Consider the following 27,675-nt stretch of genomic DNA (forward strand, 5'->3'; position numbering starts at 1 on the left):
GTTCTGAGAGCTTCTTCTCAGGTGCAAAGTCGAATTGTGGCTGGAATTATGTGTGGTGACAGTGAGGTCGCTCATCCCTCTCAACGCCTCATTATCGTCTCGGTCACAATCCGGGAATGCAGAGGTTAGGCTCCTAAGAAATGCCTCAGTGTCATCCCACCAAGGTATGTGTTTGCTTTTCCCTCTTTGTATGCTTACAATTGTTCCATTTGCTTTTGTCTTTGACTCATTGATGGAGGATGATTTTTTTCTATTGTTGCTCTAAACATCGTACATGGGAGTATTAGATGAAGTAGAAATAGAGCCTGAAGCCTTTCTTGATAAATCAGTAACTTTTGTGTATTGCAGAAGGGCCATTTATCCAAGTGATTCTGAGTCTAGGCTATGATTTGGGAGGGCATAGAGAAATAAGAGCCTTGGAAAACCTAGGTGCCCTGTGTGAAATTGGTACCTAAGGGCTTATTTTGTAGTTTTTTTTTTTTTTCCTAAGGAAAGAGTCCTTGAAAGAGACTATTAAATATTTCTGCTTTACTTTCAGTACAATATTGCAATTGTAAAAGGTTAAAGCAAAAAAAAAATTAATTTGATGTGAGAGTTACTGCTTGTATCTAATTAAAAATAATTCTTCAAATTAGCCTTTTAAAATGTTTTTTAGACATTGCTATTCTATCTAATGTAAAGCGAAAATAAAAACAAGTACCATGTTTTCAGTGAGACCAAACTGAGATCAACTATGTTTTTTCTTCTCTGTCCCCTATCTGTGTTTGTGGTTCATGCAGTTGTCTGATTTACTCACCAGATTTAAAACATCTTTGTTGATGTTTTAAAGTTTGAATTCTGATCGTCTGCCCAGAGGTGTTGCTGCTGCATGTTTTTGACTCTAGTAGAATTGCATGTTGGAACATTTAACTCCAAGCATACTGATTTTTGCCTTAGTAACTACGGTCTCTGTCCAAAAAAGACAAAGAACAAATTGGTTGCTGAAATTCCTAGAGGAGTCTCATTGTAAAGCTGACACTCAGAGTCATGCTCACTTTTTGTGATTCAGATTTGGTCAGATTCTGGTAGACGTTCTAGTGAACACGTGCTTATCTTAAGTATCAATCACCTCAGTAGATCTAAAATACCTGATACAGTGGAGTCTCTGCAGTGACTTCAGTTTTGTTCTTGATGTCTACGTATCTCAAATAAGACCATTTTCATGAAGGAACAAGGTAAAGGTAATTAGAAATAAATGTCTGTTTAAAACATTATTATAGAATGGAATGTATAATTTGCCTTTGACCATATGATTCTGAAGCTGTAATTACTTTCCTTACATCTTTAATGAAATTCACTTCTTTCTACTAAATGTGATCTTCAAACCTTACAGCTTTTTCTCCCAGAAAACTACCACACATTCAAAGCTACTTTTATAGAAAACCCTTTAATGATATGTCATTATCATAGTGAGATTAAACCTGTCTTTGGATAGCTGAGGCCATTTAGTGGAAATTAAAGATGAATATAGTTCTGTATTGGGTATCATAATCAAGAAAAATTTAAATCCTAAGATCTGAAGAACCCATGCTGGCCAGAAAAGAGAGAACGTTGTCAAAACTTTTAAATCCCTAAGCAGGACATTGTAGGCTGTTGTCTCCCTCATACTAATTCACACTGGCATGGATCAGCTTTCCAGAACTAGTGATGGACGGTACCCTCCCGACATCTGTAGCTCTGTGAACCGAGATAAGAGTAAGGCCATGCAATCCAGTGCTTCAGGGCACGTACACTAATCTAGGGATGGAGGGCAGGAATTTCCTCCCTTCCTTCTGTAAGTCAGTTTCCCGAGGATCTTCATAAGCAATAAGGTGAATGAAGCCCAGGAGCTAGGAAGTTATTTGCCAGCTGAGTTTCCCAAGTAGACTATATATCTGAGTGGATAATTTGATCCAGGGGTAAGGAGGTCAGGATTTTGTATAAAAGGACCAAAAGTAAGTAATTTTTCAGAAGAATTATAAAGCGATATGGAAAAAGCATAGGCCTACTAAGGCAATTGCAGAGTTGGAGGTATTGTTAGATGCATGTGAGAGAGTACAACTGAATAGCGGCTTGTTTCCAAAAAGTGACAGCGGAATCCTTAAGGACAGAAATGTTATTAGAGTGGTTATTATAGACTAGAAAGTACTGGAGGAGGAGAGGCAGTAATTTGACAGAAGGACTAGAGGGAAATGAAGTGTTTGAAGGTAGGAAGAGGCAGAAAAAAGAGAAATAGGAAAAAGCACCTCTGAGCTCGTAATGGTAAAAACAACTGATTTTTAGGATGAGGAAATGAAAGAATCAGGATTATTAACCAGATGCAGCGCTTCTCAGTTTGTATGCAGATACTGATTCTCAGAAGATGAATAAAAGATCATTTGAAATTCACATGATGATGTACCAGATTCTGTAAAGTGTTTGGGAGGAAAAGATCAGTAGAACTCTGCCTTTTGTGAGCGTATAAGATTATAAACTAGTATTTATACAGATAACTTTATGTAACTTTAGATGCACAGAAAGTTTTTAGTTATATATATTTTGAGGTGGGGAAGGAGGGTGTTTTGGATTGATTTTGTCTTTTAGAAGTTTTAGAATTAATCAGTAATCCTAATTAATTTTATAGGTGGAAAAAGCTAAGTGAAAGATTCTTGTTAAATAGAAAGCTTGGAAATGGGACCATGAAACCAGAAAAAATAGAGATAATGGAATAAATGCTGGACAGTGAGCCATTGGTGGTGGTTGGCACAGACCAATAGCTCCTGGAGTTGCTAAAAAGAATGACCTGAAAATAATACGATAAGGAGATTGGATCTGGATTTTGTGCAACTTAACTTGTGCCAGTTACACTAGTTGTGCATAAGTGAAATGACTGTACACTTTATTGTCCAAAATGGGACGCTTTTGAAAGTGAAAGGAAGTGCTGTATAATCATGCTTGGACAGCAGGTATAAACTGGGATTTTTCTGAGCAAGCTAGCACATGTGGTCACCCTATACCTGAGCCCAGATACTTTAAAATGTATTCCATGTGTATCATTCCTGGACAACATTTAAGTAATTTTTCTGTATTGTCAGTAAACATCAAAAACCAGTTAAATTAGTATATGTTTGAATTATTAGGGTTCATATGTTAGTCAGAAAGGAATGGGACCATTTTAGTCATAAGTCACTACCAGTTTATCTTTCAGGCACTCCAGTATTGAAATAATCAACTCTGTTATCTTTAAAATAAGCAAATCAGTGGTGAAGAGCAAGATCTCTGGAGCCAGATCACCTGTATTGGAATCCTGGCCCTTCTGCTGACTGTGGGATATGGGCAAGTTATTTAGCCTTTTAGCTGCTCAGTTTCCTCACTGGGGCCAATAACAGAATTAATCTCATGGACTGACGTGAGGATTAGTGAGTATAAGTAAAGACCTTAGAACAGTGACTGCCACATAGTAAGATCTGTGGAAGAGTTAACTTCTTAATCTTACTTTTACTCATGTTCTTATATCCCCATGAAGCACCATTCTTTCTTTGCACAGTCCTTTGCATCATCGTTTCCTGCCCTGCTTTCCTTCCCGCCTCCCTGCTCCACCTCTGCCACCTTAATGTGTTGAAAACCTGAGATGAGTAAAGAAAACAACTCTCACAGGAATACCTGGCATAAAATATCCTTTCTGACCCTTTGCAGAGAGTGTGACCTGTTTAATGTTATCACATATGGGAAATACCAGTATTTTTGGAAACATGGGCACTGACCTGTAGGATAAGGCATTCTTCTTTAACATGGTGAAGTTGAGGAGACAGGGAAGGCCCGTTACATATTCTGTGGATACACAGAGGGGAGAACGGGGAGCAGAGCAGGACTGAAGGAAGGGCAGGAAGAGAAACTAATGGAGTAAAACCTAAAGAAGTAACATGTATCTAGAGAGATGGGTCAAAGGCCAAGGTAAATGTGAAGAGAAACCTGGCCAGCATTGCATATTGGGAGGAGTGTATTTGAACTAGGAATTATAGGGACATATTAATGGTTAATACAGAGTTTGGATTGACAACTCTCATGATGCTACTACCCTAGAGAAATAAAATTCATGCAAATGTGGTAAAGGGACTTTTAAAGAGTGTTTGATGTTCCACCTCCTTACCCTATTGAATTAAGAACTAAGCAATGACAGGGTATATATACTTTTACAAAATTGTGTGACCTCTCTTTATGTCCTTCTCTCCATCATGCCGAAGTTAATGGGACCTCTGATATCAGAGACACAGGAACAGACTGAATAGCCTGTGTTTTTAGCAACTTTGGTAAATTTTTAAAAAACTGGTGTCAAGGGAGTTTCCAGAGTTCAGTAGAATAAAGCATTGAACACAGAGTTGTTCACCCTACACAAGCAGGACTGGATATCAAACTCATACTGCACTGCCTCAGCAGAGAATTAATGAGCTCTGCCGTCTGGATTACCTGTCAAGTCAAGAGGCTTTGACGATGGTGTCCTCGGAAGTAGGCCTCAGAAGTCCCATGCCAGAGCTGTGGAGTTTTGACTTTGAGGGCCGTTTTCCAAGTGCTTTTGAGTCCACTGAGCAATGAATGGTCATTGTGCTGTATCACAGAGCTATTTTCCAAGTTTATTTGGGAAACTGAAGCTTAAGGAACTCTTCTTTTTACTTGTTGCTGAATGGAATTGTAGATTTATTAGAAATATTACTTAGAAGATTCAAAATAAGAAATGCCTGTGACCAACATAGTATACTTGTATCAGATGAAAAATGGGGATGAAGGAGGTGCTAGAATCCAGAGAGCACAAGGAAGAATGCTCCGTTCTTTGGTTTAGGACACAGAGTCCGCTCTAGAGTCTGTTGCTTGCTTGTCTTTTGATATTGCGCCAGGAAGCAGTAAAGGATGGAAAGGGAAATGTAAACTATCCAGTTTTCCTCCTAGGTGGTTGGTCTAGTTAAAGAGTTGTAGGTAGACATAACTGAAAATGAGACTTTATAGTGACTTTTTCCCTCTCTGTATCTATCCATTTATCATTTCAGGTAAATGAGAGTTGTGGTTTTTACTCAGAGAAGATCAAAGGCAAAGTAGGAAATAATGATTTGTTTATTGTGAGTAAGAGACAGGTAAGGACATAGGACTGCTTTAGATTTGTTTTAAAATGATATGAAACTTGTTGCTTTATTAAGTGGGTTTTTATTAATGAGATTTTAAAATACTCATTTCACATGTAAAACTGTAAATGTAAGTTTGAATAAAATACTGGCTATAATCATTTGAAATTTGATACTCAGTAAGCATGGAGTAGGCTTTTCCTCTTAAATGCTTGCTGTTTTCTTCTAATCTTTATTTCACCACTGATGCTTTATGTATTAAAGTGAAAGGAGGCAAATTCAGATATCCTGGCAGATGGAGATTTAGTTCTTACTCTAATCCATTTAGACACGATTTCTCAAGTTTCAGAAAATTTTTATTAAAGAGTTGGCAGGCAAATTTGGAGCAAATCAGATTTTTCAAAGAGAAAAACTTAAAAATGAATAAGGAAACTCTAGTTCTCATTTAGAATATCTTATTAGTGATCAGTAACAGCCCCACTTTGGGTGTAGGCGTATTAATTTTATACTCTTTCTGTATATGTGTATATATATAAAGTTGCAATGGCTGTATTCACTTCTGGGATTCTCTAGTTTACTATTAACATGTTACTAATTTTTACATAGTTATCCTGCATGGTTGGTTAGTTAAAAACGTATATATATCAGAGCTTGAACTCTGCACCTACAAGTTTAAGAAATTTAAATAAGCCAGAGATGCGTATAGAACATCAGACTTAAATGAGTGAAGGAACTGAAATATACAACTCATCTATGACAGGAAATAAATATGGAAATTATAAGAGCAAAAAACAACAAGTAAAAAATAGCTAAAATTTGGAAATTTTCACAGATTCTTATCTATCAAACCTTGAGAAAAATTAAAGATGTAACAGGGAAGCTAGTCTTTCACACCCAGGTGCAGAATTTCTCAGCTAAAATATAAACTGACTGCATGTCATCTGGAAGTTGCTGCTTCCCACTGAGTTTAAAGGCAGCGTGTCCTGCAGTCAAAGTATAGGTCATAGGTGGTTGATTCTTTTCTCAAAAGGTGATTCATTAAGATTGTAATCAGAACCTTGCTTGGTTCAACAAGGCTGGGCTAAATGTTGGCTCTTTTCTAGGGGAGGGACATAAAAATATAATCAGGAATTTTAGAGATTTAAGAAGAACTTGTGATGAAAAGATGTGCAGTAGGAGTTCAAACAAACAATTCACTGTGCTAGAAAATGATGAGACTCTTCTCTGAAATGGACTTAGACCCTTATATGCATGCTTGTGCAGGTACAGACAGACAGAACTGTTGTGGAGAACTATGGCGAATAGATAAGCTTTTTCTCCCGTTACAGACGTTGGGCACCTTTAAAAGTCTGATGGCAGTAAATTTGCAAATATGATTGTTTTCATATTCCAAGTAAAGTTTTTTTTGTTTTTTAATACTGCGATTGAAAGCAAAAGAAGTATAATTCATAGGAAGACTATAAGAGCCAAGATCCTCTTACCCTAAAAATAAGACTGTAATCCCCACCCCACCAAGAAATTTTTAGGTCTAGGGAAGAAACAAACTCAGAATTCATCAAGTACAATGTAAAATTATATAGTATAATTATCATAGAGTAAAATACTACATTAAATGCACCACTTCTATGAAATTATTTTAGAAAATAATTCTTTAAACTAATAAAGTTTCTTTACTGTCATTTCCATTATTTTAAAAACATTCCAAACACTTTCTAAAGTCATTTTCAATTCCTTAGCTGTGTGAAAGATTCCTAACTAGAAGAAGGGATTACTTTGATAAAGCAGTAATTAGAGTTGATTTCAAATTTATTATTATCTGAAGTTTATCTCAACTTACTTTAAGCCATTACAAAAAAAACCTTTCCCTTTAAAACCCATCTCACCATTACTGTTACTTTACATCCTAATCTTTAGTTCATATGAAGGGATTTGTTACAGTTAGTCTGGGTCGGTGACTCAATCTCTTCAAAAGGATGCAGCGCTGAAATGGGCCTTGCCCTTCTCTGGGTTCATGTCACATTACTGATTTTACTTGGGAATCCAAATGTGTAGGTACTGTGTATCCATGACAGGACTCCTTAGAATACAGGAAAAGGAATTAAGATTATACTTGTGTCTCCATCTACAACAACCTTTTTTTCCCCTCAAGTTAGATTGCAGACTTTAAAAGTACATATAGACGTGCACAACAGAGTGCATACACTGTACTGTTCCAATTGTATACTGTACAAAAATGGCCAGAACTAATCTGGTATCAGAGATTAAGATCGTGGTGCCCCAGGGGTGGTGGTAGGGGTGGTTAGGGTGTGGGGGCGATGTGGTGCATGGCTGAGTTATGTGTCTCATTAAGGCTCAGCTTGCTTCCTGGTCTGTAGAAAGGCGCATGGTAATATAATTTCTTGGCACACCGTGTAATGTATAGTAAAGGTTTAGTAGGTGATGGAGACTATCAATAGCCAGTGGTCTAATGGCAGTCCAGTAGGTTTCTCAAATTTGAAAGGTCCACTTTGACTTTATCTCCCTTCACCATTATCTACCCATTTGCTGGTAACATGGTAACCCATTTCCTGCCCCCATCAATCACAAAGTCTGTCGGTTAGCTTTCTAGAGTGTATCAGTTTCTTGTGTCTCCATGGCATGACTCAAGCCATCAGCCTTTCTCACTTGTCTTATTTCAGACGTCTTGCAAGTGCTTACTCTGCTCCAGAAAAGTCCTTACAATGCGAACAGAGGAGCGATTTTTCTAAAATGGAGTTCAGTCATGCCACACACACACTCTGCTTGAAATTTTGCAGTGGTTTCTCATTTCCCTTAGGATAAACTCCAACTGCTTAATATTTCAACTATCCTTGAAAGCCTTACATGGCCCAATTTGTCTCTACATTCTAGCTTCTACTCTTGGCTATTCCTCCAGTCTATACTGTAAAAGGGTTAAAATTTTAGTTGGTATATAGTGTATTATGATAAATGCTATGGGGACAAATACTGGAAGGTGTATATATGTTAGCTCCTTTAATATTCACAGAGGTACTGTCACTCATGGCTGGGGAAATTGCAGCAGAATGAAATCGAGTAACTTGTCCGTGGTTAGTCATCAGCAGGACTAGGCTTCCAACCCAGGAGTCTCACCCCAGGTCAAAGAGTCTCAGCTTTGACCATGATACAGTCTAGCCCCTTAGAAGGAGTAGACCACCACTTACAAAGATGCCTCTCAGAGGAGGGGCAGCCACTTGGGGGTGGGGGCAGTGTGTGGTGTGGGTGTGGTGTGACTTTGGATCTGACAGAAGTGGACCTCTGACCTCCCCTCGTGTCTGCTCAGGCACTTTACATAACCTCTTCTACCCTCAGTTCTTCCAGACCTTAGAAATGGGGAGAATAATACCTTATAGGTACATTGTCAAGATTTGATCAGGTAAAATGGGGACAACACAGCACAGTGTTGGCCCATCCTGGAGACTCAGTAAATGTTTGGTTTTTCCCCTTTCCCTTTCCACGAGTCATGTAAACATCACCGAGTGATTGCATTTTCCTTGCAGGTCTTCTCCTCAAAGAGAATACTTGAGCAATTATGATTTTCTTGTCTGACAAAGTGCAAGACTTGTAAAAATGTAAATTCTGCAGTGTGAAAGCAGAGGTAGTAACTGGCACACTGCGGAATTACTGTTCAGTTTTTATAGCATCAGAGGCTAGCTGTCTAATCCTGGGCAAATTATTTAAGCTCTCTGTGCATACATCAGAAGCCAACCTGTGTAATCCTGGGCAAGTGACTTAACCTCTCTGTGCCTCCGTTTCTTGATCTGTAAAATGATGGAACTAATAGTACAATCTCATTGGATGGTACCAAGGAAGAGACTAGATAGTATATTTAAAGCACTTAAAATACTGACTCAGCACCTGGCAAATACCTAAACTGTTTTATTATTTTTATCATTATTTTAAGCCTGGCATGACGTCTTGATTGTACTTGTCTCTCTATAAAAGTCTAGACTATGGTTTGGCTTCCTAATATAATAAAGATAAACACTTCAGAAAAATGAAAATGGTTTCATTATTAATGATCACTAATGATCGGAATGAAAGACATAGCCTCTTAGGTAAGGCACAGAACTTGTTTGACTTATAAATGGAGAATCATGTTATTTTGTTTCGTTATTTGTTCTTCCTTGTTGGGTACACATATGATTAAATTTTGCTCACCAGCTGCATCCTTTGCAGAAGAATTACCAAAAGGCTGTTGTTTACAACCCAAGCCCAAGAGCTGTTGAAAATGGGCAATAAAATCAAGTTTTAGTAGAAGTGCAGCATAAAGCAACAGTCATCCTGTGACTTAATGCCCTCACTATGCAGTTCGGTTAATAATCATTTGCACATAACTGCTAATAGTTAAAGCTGGCTGTTCATGGCTTATTGTAAACAAGAACTATTTGCTATCCTGGTTTCAAAGCACACTTCCTCCTGACAGTCATCTCGCTTCTTTTGTTCCTGGGAATCATTTTGGGACCGTTTGTATTGTCAAGGAAGCTATCTTTTCACTTCCAGAATTTTTAATTCCAGAAAAGGGATGGGTTGAGATCTTGACACATGTTAAAACCTGTTTTAAAACCTACTTGTAATTAGGAATATTAGTTAATAATAATTTTGCCCTAGTCTGCAAGGTTATATTCATTCACCCTTTATTTACCCTCCGGCTGTATCTGTTACTATGAGGTGCCTTTCAGATTTTTTAATTCTTACTGGCATGAGGACTTTTGAAAATAAAAATCTGTCCGTATTTTCCAGCTGAAAGAAGCTAAAGTTATCACATGGGTGAGGCTGGCTTTCTTTTGTCTGTGAATAGATTACTGTCAAGTGGAAAGTACAATAAAATCATCAGTCAGTATTCAGAATGTTGTTGTGAAACAGGAGGCCGATACAGGAAGACAGAAAACCCAGAAGCTGTAAGTTTTGAGCAATAGCTGATAGTTCTTTGATCTCTCTTTCTCATTTAACTTGACGTGTATCTAGAAATGGCACTAAAATAATTCTTTTATTTCAGCAGGAACTGTCAAAGTTTGATAAACAACCAAGATTATGCAGATTTCATTTTCCAGTTAAGACCTTAACAACCTGTTCAGTACAGTCATTTTCTACCTCCCCCTCTTGCTCCCCTCATCTTCTGATCTTATTCAACTCTGCTCAGTTTTTCCCATTTCCATGACACTTAATTATCTTCTTAAATACTACAAAAATTTACTTATATATTGTCTTCATTATTTATTACCTTCATCACTAGAATTAAATTTCATGAGGGTCTTGATCTTGTTGTGTGATGAATCTCAAGTGTTGAGAATTGATCTGGCATATAACAATGTACTCAATAAGCATTTGATGAATGAAAATTGTGACGAACTTTTCTCTTTGCATCGAGTCAAGTCATTTATGCATGTTGAAAGCGACTGTATTATATGAATACCATATTGGTAGACTCCATGGGAATTATTTTCATTAAGATTTCCATGCTTCCTTTTAGTATACTTCATTCAGGTAAAATTTTGAGGAGGCATAGTAAATTTCTGCTTAAAATTATCTTTAACAGCTTCCCATTGTTTAAGGATAAGGACTGAAATCCTTCATGTGGCTGCATGGTCTGGCGTCTCCTGGCCACATCCACCTCTCCTGACTGTCTGTGTCCTTTTTCAACCTGCTTAAATGCCCGCACCCCCTCTTTTCCTAATTGTCCTGCCTGCCATGTCCTTCTGGCCACCGACCTCGCCATCCTCTGCATCTTGCTAAATCCTGCCTAGCTGTCCAATCCCAGCTCAAGCAGCTTTTCCTTCGGGAAACATTCACTTGCGACACATCTCACCATTTTGTAGTTGTAGTTATGTGATTGGTCTCCCTTGTGATAAGGGCCAAGAACGTCCATCTTTGCTCCCCATTGTATCTTTTGTCTCCGACACAGGGCCTAGTACCTGGTAGGCTCTCCAGAATGTTGAATATAAGAATCATTTGTTACATTTCAGCACTAGCCGCAGTCAGAATGAAGAGTGCTGTATGTTGGCAGTCTACTCATCCCTCGGGGTAGGTTTCCTCTGCTTCCAGTTTCTTTCTCTTCAGCCTCTCTCTGCTTGCCTTCCAACATCATGTAAAGCTTACTGAAACTTGGCTTTAATTATCAGTTATGCAGTATTATTACTACTTAGTAGAAATAGGGAGAGCAAGAAAATAGGGAAATTAGGTAGTTTGGTATTTTTTGAAGTTTGGCACTTTATAATTAAAAGACTCATGTTGCTTTGTGTTTTACAGTATGGGTCTTAGACTCATGGGACATGACAAGCACTGACATTGAGATAAAACTTCCTGATGTGCAATTATTTACAAGGGGGGAGTCTGTTACTGAACTGCTACAGCCTGGAATTGTGGCCCCTACAAGAAGATTTCTTATTTGCATATAGACAGCCTGCTGATGCATAAAGAGTTGGAATGGTGTCTGGTTTTACTGTGGTGTTCAGCAGAATCACTTTCATCATTTTTCTTCTTAAAATATCCATTGTGTAGACAACTAAATTGGGATTTATGGGTGTTGGCTTTACTGTTTGTTGAAAGCTCTATGAAATGTGGTACCTTTTACATTTTTCAGGGACCCCATCATGCATACTTATGTGGTGTGTGTTGAGGAGTGGTTATTGGGGAGTCACTTAGCTAAGGATGACTCAGCTATTGGTTAGGATCTAAATCTCAACATGGCTTTGCATTCTTCTCTGCTTTTGGAATATACAGATACTTTGGTGACTGTGCAGAGGATAAAGGTGAAGAGGAAATACAGTTGTTCTTAGAAAATATTTTGGATAAAAAGCTAGAGATTCAAGTTCTGTGTTGGTTTATATATACATGAAGTAAACAAGCCCACTATGAAATTTTTTTTAATGAACAAAGTGATACTTAAACATTTCAGTGACCTTTTCATTAAGTTTTGAAAAAGAAAAGTTGAAACTTGAAAAGGCTATTAATTTGTGATATGAGTGTAAGAAGGAAGTGTAAGTTGTAAGATAGCCATCAGCCTGTAGAAATGTTTTTATATTGAAAAATTTGGGCAGTCAGGTAAATCTTAAGAATATATCTGAAGAGTCCATTATATGATCCACCACATAATCACCCATTGCTTCAATGACTGAAAAGGAAAACACGTAAATGTAATCATTTAGAAATATTTTTCAGCCTTCTAAAATTGAACATGTTTGACCTATAACACTATGTAAATTTAAGGTAGCCATGCTACTAAACAGACACTTTAAAGTATCAGACTACTAAAGAGTCTTCTGGGGTTGTGACCTGAAGCCCCAGGTGCTCAGTAAAGACTTTCTGTTCTGGCTGGTAAAACTCAGGTGTCTCCTAGCTTCTTTCCAGATCTGGGAATCACTTGTTTCGTAGACCCTCATCTGTTTTTGCCCAGTGTTACGAAGTTGACCTGGCACATGTGTAACTTAATATTCAGCCACAAACTTCAAGGAGACCCCATGTGGATTTCTTGAGCGCTTTGTCAGTATAGACCCTCCCTATCTGGTACTTTCCCTTAATATTCCTTCGGCCTTTGCTTGCAGGAACTCTGTTCTGTGTCCCTTATACTCAATGAGACCCAGGATTCTTGGGTTTCCTCTCTCTCTGCGCTGGAGTCTGGGATGGGCGCCCCAGTGGTGAGCTGCCTTAACCGGAGGACTCAGTCACCTCAGCTGTCCCCCTTCTCTCAAGGATCATGTCTTGTGCTCCCTTTTGTCTAGTATCTGTAAACAATTTCCCACATATTTTATCCAGTTTCCAGTTGTTTATGGTGGGAAGGCTGTTCCACTTCCAGTTAATGCACCATAGCCAGAAGCAGAAGTTTCTGTTTTTATGAACATCCTGGATGTTTTCTCCTAGACATGAAGGTATTCTTTGAGACCAGCTCTGTTGAGAGAGAAGCAGTTGGGGGAGAGAAAGAAGAGGCTCCAAGGGCATTTGCAGTGCCCTGGATGGCACAGGCTGAGATTGTACCCAGCATCATGGGTGGGCAGGCGTCTGGGAGATAGGGGGGCTGTGGCCCCTTTTCTTTCCAGGTGCTTTTCCCCAGTCATCTTTCACACTGAGAGGGTATGAGTCAAGGACAGCCTGTACATTCAAACTATTCCTAGAGAGCCATTTTCCTGGCTGCAAAATCCTGTATCTCTTATTTATGAGTGGGATTTTCTTTCTCCTTTGAATTTAATTATTTCTTTTTAATGTTTTTCTTCTGCGTCAGTGCTGTGTAATGATAACTTCCAAAACCAGTCATTCTGTTAAGGGCATCCATAAATTCCTTTAATGTTTATCACGACCCTAGGAGGCAGGTACCAGTAGGATCTCTGTTTTATCCACAAGGAAAGCGAGACTTAGAAGGATTAAGAAGTTCCTCAAAGATCAGACGGCGTGAAAGTGGCAAAGCCATTGAACTTATGTCATTCTTACTTCATGTCCTGCACTCCTGATCTTAGGTTATCCTTTCTCCTTTTCTACACCCTACCTTGTACTTGAGATCTCTGTGTTACCAGTTCATGAATTGATTGAAGACAGGAACCCGGTACTTATACATCTTACGGCTTTAAAATGTTTAACATAACAGATTGGGATTTCAAAATTTGTAGATACAGACAGGCATATGGCAGAATAGATAAACAAGATTATACTAAATAGTACAGGGAAATATATACAAGATCTTGTAGTAGCTCACAGTGAAAAAAATGTGACAATGAATTATATGTATGTTCACGTATAACTGAGAAATTGTACTCTACACTGGAATTTGACACAACGTCGTAAAATGACTAACTCAATAAAAAAATGTTAAAAAAAAAAAAGAACAGACTATTCCTAATAAATAAATAAATAAATAAAACATTTAGCAGAGCCCGTGGGCACAGCCAGTTGAGAGAGAGGAGAAGAGGGAGAAATATTGTTTCTCATTTTGGAAAAGAAATAGCTCGAACTGCTTAGAATTAACTAGCCATCAAAATACATCTTTATCAATAAGATTAATCTTTCAGTGTAACTTTGTTTTACTTATTTGAGTCAGCCGACAGGAAATCTGCTGTCCTATAAAGCAACAGATGGCAAAAAGGATATATTCATTATTATTCTGTTCAATGTATATACTTAGTAATGACAGACTTTGGGTAATGTGTTCTATATTTCCTCCTTTTAGTCATGCCTATAAATTATTGTCCCTTGTAAGATTGATTTCTATGTTTTCTGTAGCATTAGATAAATGTTTATTAAAATAAGATATATGATCTCAAATAATGATAGAACTAGCATAACAAGACCCTATATAATCAGTAACTTTGAAATGATCTTTTTATTTGCTAACCAGATACACAGTGATGTCTTGATTAAGTCTGTCAGTAACTAGGGGAATAAAACTATTTTACAGGAAATAGCTGGTGGAGGTCCACGAGCATCCCAAGGGGAGGGTGTCAGAGCTTCCTGAAGAACTCTTCTTAAAGGAATTCTTTCTTCATTAGATGAAGAGGAAACTTGGCTATTGGATGGCAGTTTCCACAGTTCATCCCCCCCTCCCCACCGCCAGGTCAAATGTGCATGTTCCTGGAGGCATTTACGCCACATCTGATAACCCTTGTGGTTGAACTCACAAGCTCTGTGTAGACTGGTACTTGTCAGGCTGGAGGCCCACAGTAAGGTGAGAAAGCCGTGCTACGCGAAGCTGTCAAAAGTCGATTTCGAAACTTCTTTAAAATCTTTAATTATTCAATTAAAAATTTCTCTAGCACCAGGGGAGCTACATGAGAGAAGGGGGAGGAGAGGAGGGCTGTGGTCAAGGATATCATTCCAGTGTGTGAAAAACAGAATAGATACTTGATAAAGGCAATAAATTCTGCCTTTATTTGACCATCACTCTCTGTTCTTGAGAGTTTCTTTCTCGTTGGCCGAAAGCTATAGCGCTTTCAGGTTCAGTGACTATGAGATGTTTCCTCATATTCTGGCACTAAAATGCTTCACTCAGAGTGAGCAACTTTAAATCTTTATATCCCACGTCTAACACCTGTGAAAAGACCCGTTATGGCATAGCTGTTACGCTATCCCTAAAGTGGGCAGAGGGAAAGGAAAAGAGACGTGGAAGGAAGGTGCTGTTTCTCAGGCAAAGCAAGAGAAAGCCTTAGAAGTAAGAGGGAATCATGTTTCAGATGATCTTTTAAGATTCAGGGTATTTCCTCTCTTGGTAATTTTTTGAAATGAACAAATATCCACTGAAGTCGCTTTTTTCTTTACACATAATAGATTAACGAGCAGCCATCAAAGAATTGATTTTTAGTCTCAAGTGGCCTGAACTGGCCTGAACTGGATTCAGGCAATAATGTGAAAGCTCACAACTAAATCTGTTGTTTCAGGTGCCTGACACTCTCCTGTCTCCCAGCACGTCGTTAGGTCGTATTAAACAGTGGTAGTTGGATCATAGGGGCCACAAGGGACCACACATCTTTATCCTTCTTGTCTGAGTGATGCTCTTAAAAAAATCAGTGAATCCTTATCTTGCCACCAAGCTAGGACTTAGAGGGCAACAGAGGAAAGAGAGTTTCTACAGAAGAAAAACAGGCCTGAGGAAGGATTTTAGGTACATTCTAAAGTAAACTAAACTTTTTCAGTGAATTAATATTGAATATTGTACCTAATATCCCTGATGTAAGAAGTTTGTCTATTAACCAAATTAATAATGTATTTGAACAGGGTGATCTAACAAAACATACAGTCATATTTATCTCAAATGTTTTTAAGAGCTCCAACTTGTCTTAAAATTCTATTACATTGCATTTTTCCTGAGATGTTTCTCTACAGAGAAAAGTTGCAGTGCATTCAGTAAATAGTATTTGTTACAGGCTTACTGTGTGTAGAGCACTGTGTTTGATTTTGTCTGAAATTATGCGTTTATCTGTTCATTTATTTACAAGTATTTATTGGATGTTCATATATGCCAAGAGTTGTTCTTGGTAGTGGGGGTATTGTTAAATCAGTACTACCATTGAGGTCATTGGCCCTCCTGCAACCTCAGTGCATTGAGAAAATCAGACAATACACAAGCAAACAAATACATACATAAAAGAATTTTGGAGGTAAGACAGAAAATATATTAGCTCTTTTTATCCAGCTACTAAAGTCTAATATTAATGTAACAGCCGCTAGGAAATTGGATACCGTGATGTAATGACAGCATGCCTCTGACTTTTCTATGGGGCACAGCCGGGGTCTTTTCCAGTAGTGCTTACAAATAGACATGTGAAAGTACATGTTATTAGTCCCATTTATTCAGACAAAAACTGAGATCCAGAGAGATTGGGTGCATTTCTTTATCTAAAGCTAGTAAATGGCAAGATTTTTCTAATCAAACTCTTGTTTTCTGACCATAAGTCACATGGTTTTTCTCTGCATTATTACTTGGTAGATATGGGGTTACTCATCCACAAATTCTTTCCTTTCTACATTTCAGGGTAAAAATCCTTCAGGAGTAGAAAAACCACAGATACAGTTTTTGCTTTTGACTTTAAAAGTACTTTTAATAAAGCCTCATATCTAATTAATGGAGAAAAGAAGGAAAGGGGAAAACTGTTTCTAAAAATGGCCCTTGCACACCGTGTGGGTTTTCATAAATCTCAGCCTCAAGGCTGATTCCACTTTGCAGTCTTCCTTAGGAAATGGATGAAAATTTGAGCTGGGACACAAACAGGAAGGCTCTGAGGCAGCGTTTGTCCCGCAGGCACCACCTCTTTAAATAGCTACCGTGCAGTGGGAATAGTTCTCCACTTAGTCAAGAAGCTCTGTTGCCCTTTGTTTCTCTGGGCCGGCAGGGCTGGAGCAGCCGGGAGGTCCTGCTCCCGGGGTGGAGGTGGAAGTCGGGGTCCAGATCGGCAGGTGTAGGGCAGTGCATGTGGGCTGGAGCATGGCTGCCCTACCCCTGGGCCATGAGGACAAAGGGCCACAGAGATACTTTGTGCTTCTCCCTTAAGAATATCATCCAGGAGACCTGTAACCTGCTAAAAGGTAAGTTACAGAGCACCTCCTAAATCAGTAATTTGGGCTATAGACTTCTTTCTGCAGACTGGTTCTTTTCTTTCACTTTAAAGAGGAAAGAAGAAAGCAAATAGTTGCTATAGCTTTTTCATTTGTTTTAAATCCATTTTTAGGTGAATACATAGGTGGGGCTTATAGTTTTATTAGTAGAGTATTGGTGAATAATGTTAAGGGATAGTAAATTTAATTTTTTAACTTTTCAAACATTTTTGTTATAGTGTGAATATAAGTTTCTAAAGCTCAACCATAGAAGGAAAGTAGATAAGGCCTGTTACTAATTTGGGAAGACTAGTTAAAATGGGATCTTAGTAGAGGCATAAAAATGAATAGCTTAGCAGTCTTTTGATTCCAATTCCTGTTTTTGAGCAGGAGCCTTTACACTATCTAATCTGATCTTTCCGGATGATTATCTAATTTTAGAAATGTCTGCTGAGGTAGCCTCCATTACCCAAGCAAGCTCTTCTGCTCTTTCAAGGAATTAAAATATTTCTTTGGTGGGGCTACCAGCCTTTCCTCTTGTTTTTAGTGCTGGGACAAAGGGCGCCAACCAGAAATGGCTGTTGCCCTGGTCCTAGAGAAGAAATTTAAGTGAGGAAGGAGTTGTCATTACCTGCCTGCCCTGCAGAAGTAATCTGCCTGGGATTTGTGTGATCTGCCCATTTCTTCCAATCTTTTCCTGGCCTCCCCCTGCTTCTCTCTCATGTACTTTCTTCAAGAAATCGGTGCCTGAGTTAGAGTGTATACTCAAAGCCAAAGTTCGTCTGATTAATAGCAAGCAGAGGGTCTGCGTCAAGAAACATAAATGCATGCTCTTTCAGGAAGGTTTCCATAATGTCTGTTAACGTCCTTTTGTGTTTGTTAGAGGATTGTTATCCATATAACCACTTTGTCAAGGCTCCTTATCTGTCTTTTATTTTCTTTTTATTCTTTTTCTTGTCCTTTGTGGTGTCTTTTGGAGGGAAGGGGAAGTATCAGGAAGGGTGCTTTTGTTGTTTGTTTGAATTTCATTTCCTTTAAATTGGAATCATTTGCTTCAGTGTATTCTGGTTTCTTTTTGGTTAAGTAGCATCATTTTTATATTTTTCAGGTGTGTTTATTGTTTTAAATTATTTTACTAGTATATTTTATAATCAAAAGTTAAAGTCTACTTTGGCCTCATTGAGCCTCTTTTTAAATAAGAATGCAGTAAGAAAGCCTACTTAGATGAAATATTGGGGGGGGTGGATTTTTGTATAGTGTGTTGGGGGAGAGGTAAGTTTTTTTTGTTTTTTTTTTTTTTTCATTTTATCTCAGATTTCAGGGGATGGTAAGCAAAACCAAGGTACATGATAGGGGATAAATTTCCAGCATGATGTTTAGAATTGTGGCAATAGCTTGTTGTGCTCATTTGTTTGTGAGAATAATTTAACACTTCTGTGCTTTGATGATTATTACTGAATAGGAAGTCTTTAGCTTTAAATCTTGTAAGTAATAAGAAATTTGCATTATATTTAGAAATTGTTTTAAGTTTCCCATTTTACAGTTTTGTTGTGGTAGCTCCTGTAGTTCTGCATAGAAACACAGCCTCCTGCCCTGTCCCCTCTGTACATATCTTTCACAGATTTTAAAGGCCCTTGTTAAACTCTAAGCCAAGGGAATAACTGAAGAGCAACTGTGATAATCAAGGCAATTTAACAAGATATGACTTCTGTTTAGATTTGAAAATATATACAAAGTACTTTATTTTTATGATCCTAAAGCCAAAAAAAAAAAAATCAGTTGGAAAATGGAACAACTCTTAGCTTACCCCAGCAAGCAGAATCTTTGCAGATAACGGGCAGAATAATACAAGGTTCTTATAGCCAAGGTTCTGGCAGAAAGTTTATGAAAAATAAAAAAATAACTTATGAGATGAGCTAAAAGGAAATCAGTGCCCCTCTGCAATAAGTAGAATGACAAAGTGAAGTAACAGATTTACTGGAAGGCCTCCTACTGACCCCAGTTGAGCTGAGTGCAGGAATGTGTTTCAAAGCCTGTTTAAAACCCCAGAGGTGGTGTTTTGAATCAGTCTTGCTGACGTAAACACAGACCCTGCCTGGAAATTTTCCAAAAGCAGAGAGTGAAGGCAGCTCAGTCAAGATATGCAGCATTACTATAGTAAAGACGTGGGGAAGCAAGTTACTGCCATCCTAGGAGACAGTGCGACAGCCTTTCAGCAGTCTGGACGTGCAGTGCGCCTGGGCAGTGAGACCGTTCACAGAGGGCAGATTGCACCAACAATCGCCCCCAAGTACCTGTCTAAACAGAAGGACGGAGGGACTGAGAAAAAGGGAATTGTTTCTTAGTGCTAGAGAAGCCTATAGATTATTTAAGGGGAAAAAATCTATTGAGAGGAGTGTTTGGACAATGTGAGTACTGATGAGATGAACATTCATTGCTAGGCGGCTTTCATGATGAACAAATGATAGGCTTACACAGCTCAGGTCCCAGACAAACTCAGGACTTGTAAGTGAGCAGTGTAACAGGCTTGTTTGTTGGCTAGGAAGGTTAGAATAAGTAACTCTCCATTTGTTAGATGTAGTTAATTAAATGAACATGAAGACAAGCTTTTTTTCCTTCTATTATGAAAAGACGTGGGAAAATTGGAGCCCAATATGTAAAGGGTAGCTCCTGGTTAAATGCAGATCTCTTTCAGACTTCCCAAGAGTCCAGCTTGATGCCTCACAAAAGTCACCATTTGGAACGTGAAAGGTCCACTATTTTGCTTAAGAAGGCAGAAGGCACACTATTTCAGTTATTTGTGTAGTGAAGTGGTATTCAGCTATCTGAAACTTTTGGAATATGTGGATGATAATAGAGATGTTTTCACCCTGTTTTTCTTCCTCTTCCATGAGTTGCAGTACTAATTCCAAATAGTGTGTCCATAAACTTAGAAGGAATGCTTGGAGGTATGGAGACAGGAAAATGTGATAGTCCTGCCTACTGAAGGCACCTTAGAGAGCCTGGTGGGTGACCAGGACCCTTCAGCGCTGGTGCAGGACATCCGCAGGGGCTGCAGGAATATTCCAGACAGGGGGCTTCATAGCACCGAGATTATACCAGAGTCAACAGAGAGCCACTTACTTCAAAAGATTCTTTTTCTATAATAGCATTGTATACACCAGTTGTCTTTCATTTCACTCTTTGGCAACCTCAGATTGTTCAATAGGTATGAATATTTCAGTTAAAATATTACAGGACTTATCACTTGACCCATCTCTGGCTGTTGCTGCTGCTCCTCCTCCTCACAAAGACCCTAAAGCATCATCTCTCTTTGAGTTAGGCGAGTCTGTGGAGATCCGTTACCAGGAAGAGGTTGAAATCCCTTCAAAAACTACTCTCTAATCTATGAAATAGAAGAAATTAGACATCAGTATTAGACAAACCCATCTTGACCTTTTTCAGGGAGTAGTGTAATTTCCAAAGTATCAGAAGTGCCTGAACTATCAAGATGTCTACCACTAGGAATTCATGGGTTTTGGTGATCAAAGTAGGAGCAGGTGGGCGTTTTACAAATACTGTTTCGTTAATTTTCATGAAGACTCTGCAGAGGTGGTATCCAAGGTTTACCGATAAGGAAACTGAGGCATGGTGGGATAAGTGTCTTCCCAGGTTTGTACAGCTGATGCATGTCAGGGGAAGGATGTGAACAAGGGTTGGTTTGGCTGCGAGGCCTGGGCCTTCTCCCCCACAAGATGCCAAGTTAATGACAAAATGTGCTACCTGTCTTGAGTTTTTCAGCCCGGAGGCAGTAGAAAACCTCTGAGGTTTTGGTGGAAGCAGCTGCAGGTCTTTGAACAATCCAGGGAGGACGTTTCTCATTAGCGGTGCTCCCATGTTCCCTCTTCTCTCACCATTTTCACTCCCTTCTCTGACTCACTCTCTTGAAGGAGAAGATAGTTCTGTTCCTCTTCTCCAGTAATATGTAAGTGTTGTTGCTTGTGTTCACGTGTGTATAGGAGGTGCTGTTGTGAGAAAAAAAAAAAAGGGAAGGAATCACATTACTTCTTATGAATTGCAAAAATTTGAGAAGGAATGGATTACACAGAATTATTGTATGTTCTTAAGCCCTAAGAGGACTCATTGAGCATTTTCAATAGTAATCTGTTTACAGTTCTGTCCGTTTACTGAAGATTTGGCTTTTTGGCGGTTACTTGACCACTTTGGATTTGTAAACTGATTAATTTGTCAAAGTCCGATCAAATTTCACATCCCACTTCTCCTTAAAGTACTGTCTGACCACTCCCTTCATACATCTTCTGCAAATTCCTGAAGACTAGGCTGTCAGTATCTTTCCTTTAATACTTACATACTCCCATACTAATTAAGGTAGGTATTCTTTTTAAAAGCATTATCTTGTCTCTTTGGCTAGCCTGTAGGCATCCATTGGTTACTGATTGCTTCTTGTACCTCCAGATCCTTTCTCCTCTCCCATTGCTGATATGGAGCTGGCCTTCAGTATTAGTTGATTCATTGGTTTTATTATACTCCCATTGGTTCTATTTTTGTATCACAAGTCTACACAGATTGTTCTTCCCAAGCAGTTCTTGAAATGTTTGAAGACCATGATCATGCGTCCTTGGAGCCTTCTAAATTTCTGCAGTGCTTCCAACATTTTCATATGTGGCGTGTCTTCTTGACAGTCTCTCTTCATCCATCCTGCTCTGAATTCAGTCCTGGCTGTAATGTGGTGCTCAGAGCAGAATTCCAGTTCTCCTGCATTTAGCATAATCATCTCTCCTTTCTATATGATACTCTTCTATGCCTTTTTGCCACTTAAGATCTTGTTACATAGTTTTCTTGGTGTCCATGTAATGCTGTTGGCTTGTACTGATCTTGCCTTTGGCCAAAATCTCTTCATTTTTTTTACATGAACAGGATTCATGCCAGGAAGCAATCATCCTAAACATTTACAGCTGAAGTTTCAGAACTTCATTCTCATTCCTGTTGAGTTTCATCCTGTTAGCTTCAGTCCATTAGTCCTCCCGATGGAGAATTTCTTGATTTTTGCATTATTATCCAAAATAGTCTATTAGACTAGCAAGGAAAATGATCTTCTGAGAAAAAATTCCTAAGCTTTTAAAAAATTCTAATAAATCTTCCCAAAGAATGTCTGTACTCATGTCATTTTGTTGAGGAAAACTTTAGAGGCTTTTCATAGCCTAGTGGTTAAAGCCCCAAAGCATCTTTCTGTGGCATCTGAGGAGTCCTTCCAACTACACCTTCTGTTGCGTCAGTAGCCAAACCAGACTTCTTGTCTGTTCCACCCTGTTCCCTGCATGTCCCTGGCTGTGCAGCTTTGTCCACGCAAGGCCTAGAGTGCAAGTCATGCCTGCTGCATCTCTGCAGTCAGAATCCTGCGTATCCTTCTGTTTGAGGTCTTTCCTGAACTTTAATAGGAAGTAATTTCTCCTTCCTTGAGTTCCCAAAGTGTTGTCTAAAACTCTTAGTACTTACTGGATTCTACTCTCTGTCAGCAGTATGGCATGGTGGTTGAGAGCAGAGGCTCTGGGAGTGGACAGCCTCTGTGCAAATTCAGTCTGTACCCCTTAGTAATGGTAGAATCATGGGCATGTGAATTTTCCTCCCCACACCTTGGTTGTCACATCTGTAAAATGAAGATAGTAGTACCTACCTTGCAGGGTTATCATGAGGCTTGAAATGGTACGATGTAGAGTGCTTAGAATGGTGTCTGACACATGGTGACTGCTAATAATTGTTAGCTGTATCAGTACATACTCAGTAAATGTGACTTTTACTGAAGAAGCTCAGAACAACTAATGGACATGATTTTTTTGAATTTTAAAAACATGAATATCAGAGGAAATAAAGAATTTATGTAGACAATTTTGGAGAGGAACGTTTTCCCAGAGAGGCATTGTGAGATAGTCTCCAGCTAGAGGCCAGACTCACAGACTGTTTTCTGTCTGCAGTCAAATACAACATTTTCATAAGCACTGTGCATATTCACTGGTATCAAGTAGTGCAGGTAACCTGGAGAAATATGGCCTCCATGTTATGAACTGTGTTTATCAACATTGTAATTAAAATATTAAATTGCTCAAAGCCTAATTTTAATTTGTGTGCCATGGGCTCGTACTAATTTGCATTTTGCTTTGTTCGAAAGAAATTGTAAAATAGTTTTTACTTTAATTATTCTCTTGGCAAAAAAACATCATGGATGAGCAACATCAGAAACTCATGGAGAGTAGCAGTCCTTAGCCTGGTAATTCACTCTGACTTTGATATTTATTGAAGCACTACCAAGAATCTTGTGTTGGGCTAGGTAGTGTTGAGATGTTACAAAGTAAAAAATGAAATTCTGGTACTCGGGTTTATTTGGAGATATAACACATAGTAAATAAAATATTAGTATAAAGCATATTATATGGAAATTCTATATTCAGAGATTTACTAAGTCAGTGGCTTAGAAAAGTGGGTTTATATGAGCCTCAACAGGGTAGTTTTTAATTGTTACAAATGTATTTCAGTATTTTCCCAACCTATCACTTCAAATCTCTTTATAGGCTAGAGAATACAAGCCTTGAGGACATCATCAATTAGCTAACAATAATATATTTGTACAAAATATTTCTTCTTTGAAAATTTGCTGTACATTAAATCATAGCTACAGATACACCTGATGAGGAGGAGGATTGTAATAGCGAACACATTATCTACTAAATTCTGATGATACCCTTACGATATATTATCCCATTTTTTAAGACGAGGGAAAGTTGGGTCTTAGAATGGACTCATAGGCTATTACATCAGTAAGAGGCAAATCTGTGATTCATTTCACATCAGTCCAAATGAGAAGCCCTTTTTTTAAACTACTGTGTTATCTTGTTCTCACTGACAGCCTATTCAAGAGAATCCATGATTTGATCATTATGACCAAACTTTAGTGTATGTGACTGGAATGGGGACAGAGATGAGTTGGAAAAGTAAGCCAAGGCAGGTTGTAAAAAAAACTTTCATAAAAGCCAGTGAGTTTGGAACATCCTGCCAACAATTGGGGAAGCTGCACCAATTGATTATTAACAAGAGAATGGCATTATGTAACTTTAGCAATGTAACTCTTGCAAGTGTATATAAAGGGTATTAAAATGGGATGAGACAAGATATTTGGAGACAGGTTAGGTGGTGCAGTAGCCTAGATATACCATAAATTTGTACATTGGATATGCAAAAAAATAAAAAAGATGGATTTGAGAGATGTGCCTGAAGTAGGCTCACCTGGGTTTGTGGACTTGTCCAATATGGAGGGCGAAGAAGGGGAGTAAAAAATGACGGGGTGTGTAATGATGCCATGCCTGAAGGTGGTAAGGAGTGTTGGGAGGGGGCTGAGTTTTGAACATAATGTGTTTCAGATATGGGAGAACATGCTGAAGACAAGGTCAGAGCTCAAGAGAGATCAGGCCAAAGATCAGAGCTCAAGAGAGATCAGGCCAAAGATTAATGAATCTGCAGCCTGTAAGTGTCGCCATAGCAATGGATAAAGTCATGGGGAGGGGCAAGGGGTGCTGCAAGTAGAGAGATGCTGAAAGAGGATGAAGGACAAAGCCCAGAAACGTCACCAGTGTTGAGGGTAAAATCCTTCTCAGCAATGTGCCAATCTGATGGCTACACCAAGGACCCAGGTTAGATGTAGGTGTTTCCCAAGCCTCAGTCAACCCATGATTCCAAGAATCCCTTAGGGTGGCTTCCTTAGACAATGGCTAAACCATTAGCCATTAGTATTGTTCTCAGAGGATTGACTCCAAATTTGGGAAATAGTTTGCTCTCTGTAAATTGACCAAGAATTGGTATAGTCTGGAGATGTGCATAACTCACTCATACATTGGTTGTTAGATGTTCTAGCTTTTCTTTAGGAATTTTTAAAATAAAGTTTGCACATTACACTTCTAGTTTTAAAATAAATTAGTGCAGTGGTGGACTCCACATGAGATGACTGACGATCCCCTAATGAGCTCTAGGTTTCTTGTGAAATGTCCTAGAAATTTTACTGGCAGCTTCCTAGATCCTAGTAAGAATATTTGATTCTAATGTGCTGAGCTCTTTCAGTAATGAGCAGAAACTTCTCTAAAAATTGGTCATATTGTCCATTCATAGACAGCTATTTATCAGTGACCACTGCACAAGAAGTAACAACACTGCAAGTAGCCTGTGGGAAAATACCCAAGGCATAGGACTGCGAGGTTCTACTGCCTGAGTTCGAATCTTAGATCTTCTCTTTACCAGCTGTGGGTCCTCAGGCCAGTGACAACCTCTTTTTAAGCCTTTGTCTCCTTATCTGTAAAAAGAAATTACAATAGTACCTGTAATATTTTTCACAGAATTGTTGAGGAGTGTTGTATAAATTACTGAGTATTAATACACACTGACTAGAGTCAATTTCTGTCTTTTATTCTATTTTAAATACCTTTGTGAGGAAACATTTTATCTGACTTTCCTGAGTGTAATACAGTTCGAAGCTAGCTGGATAGTGCTGTGAAAAATAGATTCTTTGATATTAGGAGGTAGTAGATGATCACAGCAGCTCATTCTAACAGGTTTGGAAGACTATGCTTTTTCAGGGTATCCCTCCCTTCCTCTTACAGAATCACCACTTCACATCCGCAAGCAGAGCCCTTCCCTAACTCTGCAGCTTAAGCAGAGGTCAGAACACCTGAGGCGATCTGCTGAAATTCTGGTATGTTCATTTCCTTTCTTCTTCAGTCTAGGTCTCAAAGAATGCTTGCCTGAGTATCATAGTAGAAATTTTTCCTTTAATGTCCACGACAGAGAATCATGCAACCATTAGAGTCCAGCCTTTCAGTAGGCCATTATAAAAACCAAATTTACTTTGGGTCCAGGTGTTATGAAGGGTTCACTGTGTACTGCATATAAAAACAATCCTACATGATGTTATCTGGAAAATTTCCTCAAACTGCAGTATTAATATAGACGTTGAAGCTCCAAAAAGTAAGCAGAACTGACCTCCTTGGGCTGTTGATCAGGGTTATGGAATTTACATGATAGAAAATGAATAATAGTGCTGGCAAACTAGACATTTTCAGGAATCAAAGACAGTTATCACCCTTCCTTGGGCAGGACAAGAATCTGTACAGACTTGGTTTTCACAAACCGAACACTGTGTTTATATTCCAAACTCTCCGTGCTGTTCTTAATCAGAATTCCACAAAGTTTCAGCATGTGACTCCCCGGGTACAGGTGTACTGTGATCCCCAAACAGCTATTTTATGAGCAATATCTGCTCTGGTTCTAGGGCAGAGGTCACATTCACTTGCTCATCAGTCCTTGTGGAAAGCAGAAATGTTTGCCTGATCTTGTGTAGAATTTTAAACATCGTCCTCATTATCAGGGAAGTTGTTTAGTTAGTGGTGAAAATCCATTTGTCAAGACTCAAGCAGGCCTCTGACAATTCTTTATTGCTTCACAATTACTCTGGCCAATGTGTGTATTTCTAACAACCCTCTGGCAGAAATGCGGCCATTCTGCTACAAAAGTACATCAAAGGGAACAGAAAGTCACTGTCAGGGAACTCAAGAGTCCCTAGTGTATGTAAAAGAGATCCTTATGAACCGGAATTGTTGGGGGACCTGCAGGGGGATTATGAGGCCTCAGCTGGACATTGGAAAGGAGGGGCGAGCAAGGGTCAGGCCCTGCCTGTGGGCAGTGAATTGGCAGCCATGCATCGTGTTGGCAGGACTAGGCTGTGCATTTCACCTCTCAGGCAGGACTGAGGACCTGGAGAGGCAGGTGCTTCCAGGCAGGGCAGACTCTATTTGAGCGTGGCCTGGACACATGGGGCCTGTCCCAGCTCTAAATCAGAGATCAGGTAAGATCAAGGTGAAGGCCAAATGGCCAGTAAGAATTCACTTCTCCATTGTTGGCACAAGTCAGATATGGGGCTGCTGCTTCTGGGTAGAATCTGACCTTACCTGAACATTCACATACAACGTTTAAACAATGGAAGCTGAGAAAAATCAATCACTTGTAATGCACGTGAATTTCATAGTCACAGAATATAGTTTTCTTTATTTCTGGCAACAAAATTTATATTCTAACTTGAGTCCTCCATTTCTGACAGATAGAAAAAATTAATCTAGTCACAGCCACAGCTGTTCTGCCCCATCCAATTTTGGACTAAGTTGCTTCTGGTTGAAATTCAGGAATATTCAGGATCTTTCTGCCCTATCCCCTCCTTCCCTTCCCTATGCTTTAAGGAGTGCTGCTGTCAAGCAGTCAGGGACCTGTGTTCTGAACTCAGCCCTCTCTCCTCTCCCTGCCTCTTCCCAGCTTCTTGAAGCCCAGAGCTGAGTCCCTGACCCCAGTGAAGTTGGATGCAGTGCTTCTGGGATGCGTACATGGATCTGTGGGCATGGCATGGCTCTTACCTGGCTTCCTGCTTTGAACTAGCTTCCAGGCAGCCCCTGCTACCAGGACCCTTATCTCAAGCCTAGAGTGT

The 27,675-nt window shown here is 39.1% G+C and overlaps 1 protein-coding gene across 4 annotated transcripts in view; it reads left to right on the plus strand.

The window, feature by feature from the left end:
- The window catches only part of ARHGAP28 (Rho GTPase activating protein 28), a 141,229-nt gene that overhangs the window by 18,616 nt on the left and 94,938 nt on the right, over nt 1-27,675 (plus strand). Inside the window, exons 1-2 of one of the 4 annotated variants that reach the window (XM_064481600.1) lie at nt 16,935-17,153; nt 25,805-25,896. The exons of 2 other annotated variants lie outside the window; for them this stretch is intronic. The gene's annotated coding sequence lies outside the window, so the exon portion shown is untranslated. Of the gene's footprint in view, nt 1-16,934; nt 17,154-24,290; nt 24,678-25,804; nt 25,897-27,675 lie in introns of those variants that run through there. One more of the 4 variants, XM_064481601.1, reaches the window with a different exon arrangement.

The sequence above is a fragment of the Camelus dromedarius genome, chromosome 32 (assembly GCF_036321535.1).
Source record: "Camelus dromedarius isolate mCamDro1 chromosome 32, mCamDro1.pat, whole genome shotgun sequence".
In the NCBI taxonomy this organism is placed as follows: Eukaryota; Metazoa; Chordata; class Mammalia; order Artiodactyla; family Camelidae; genus Camelus; species Camelus dromedarius.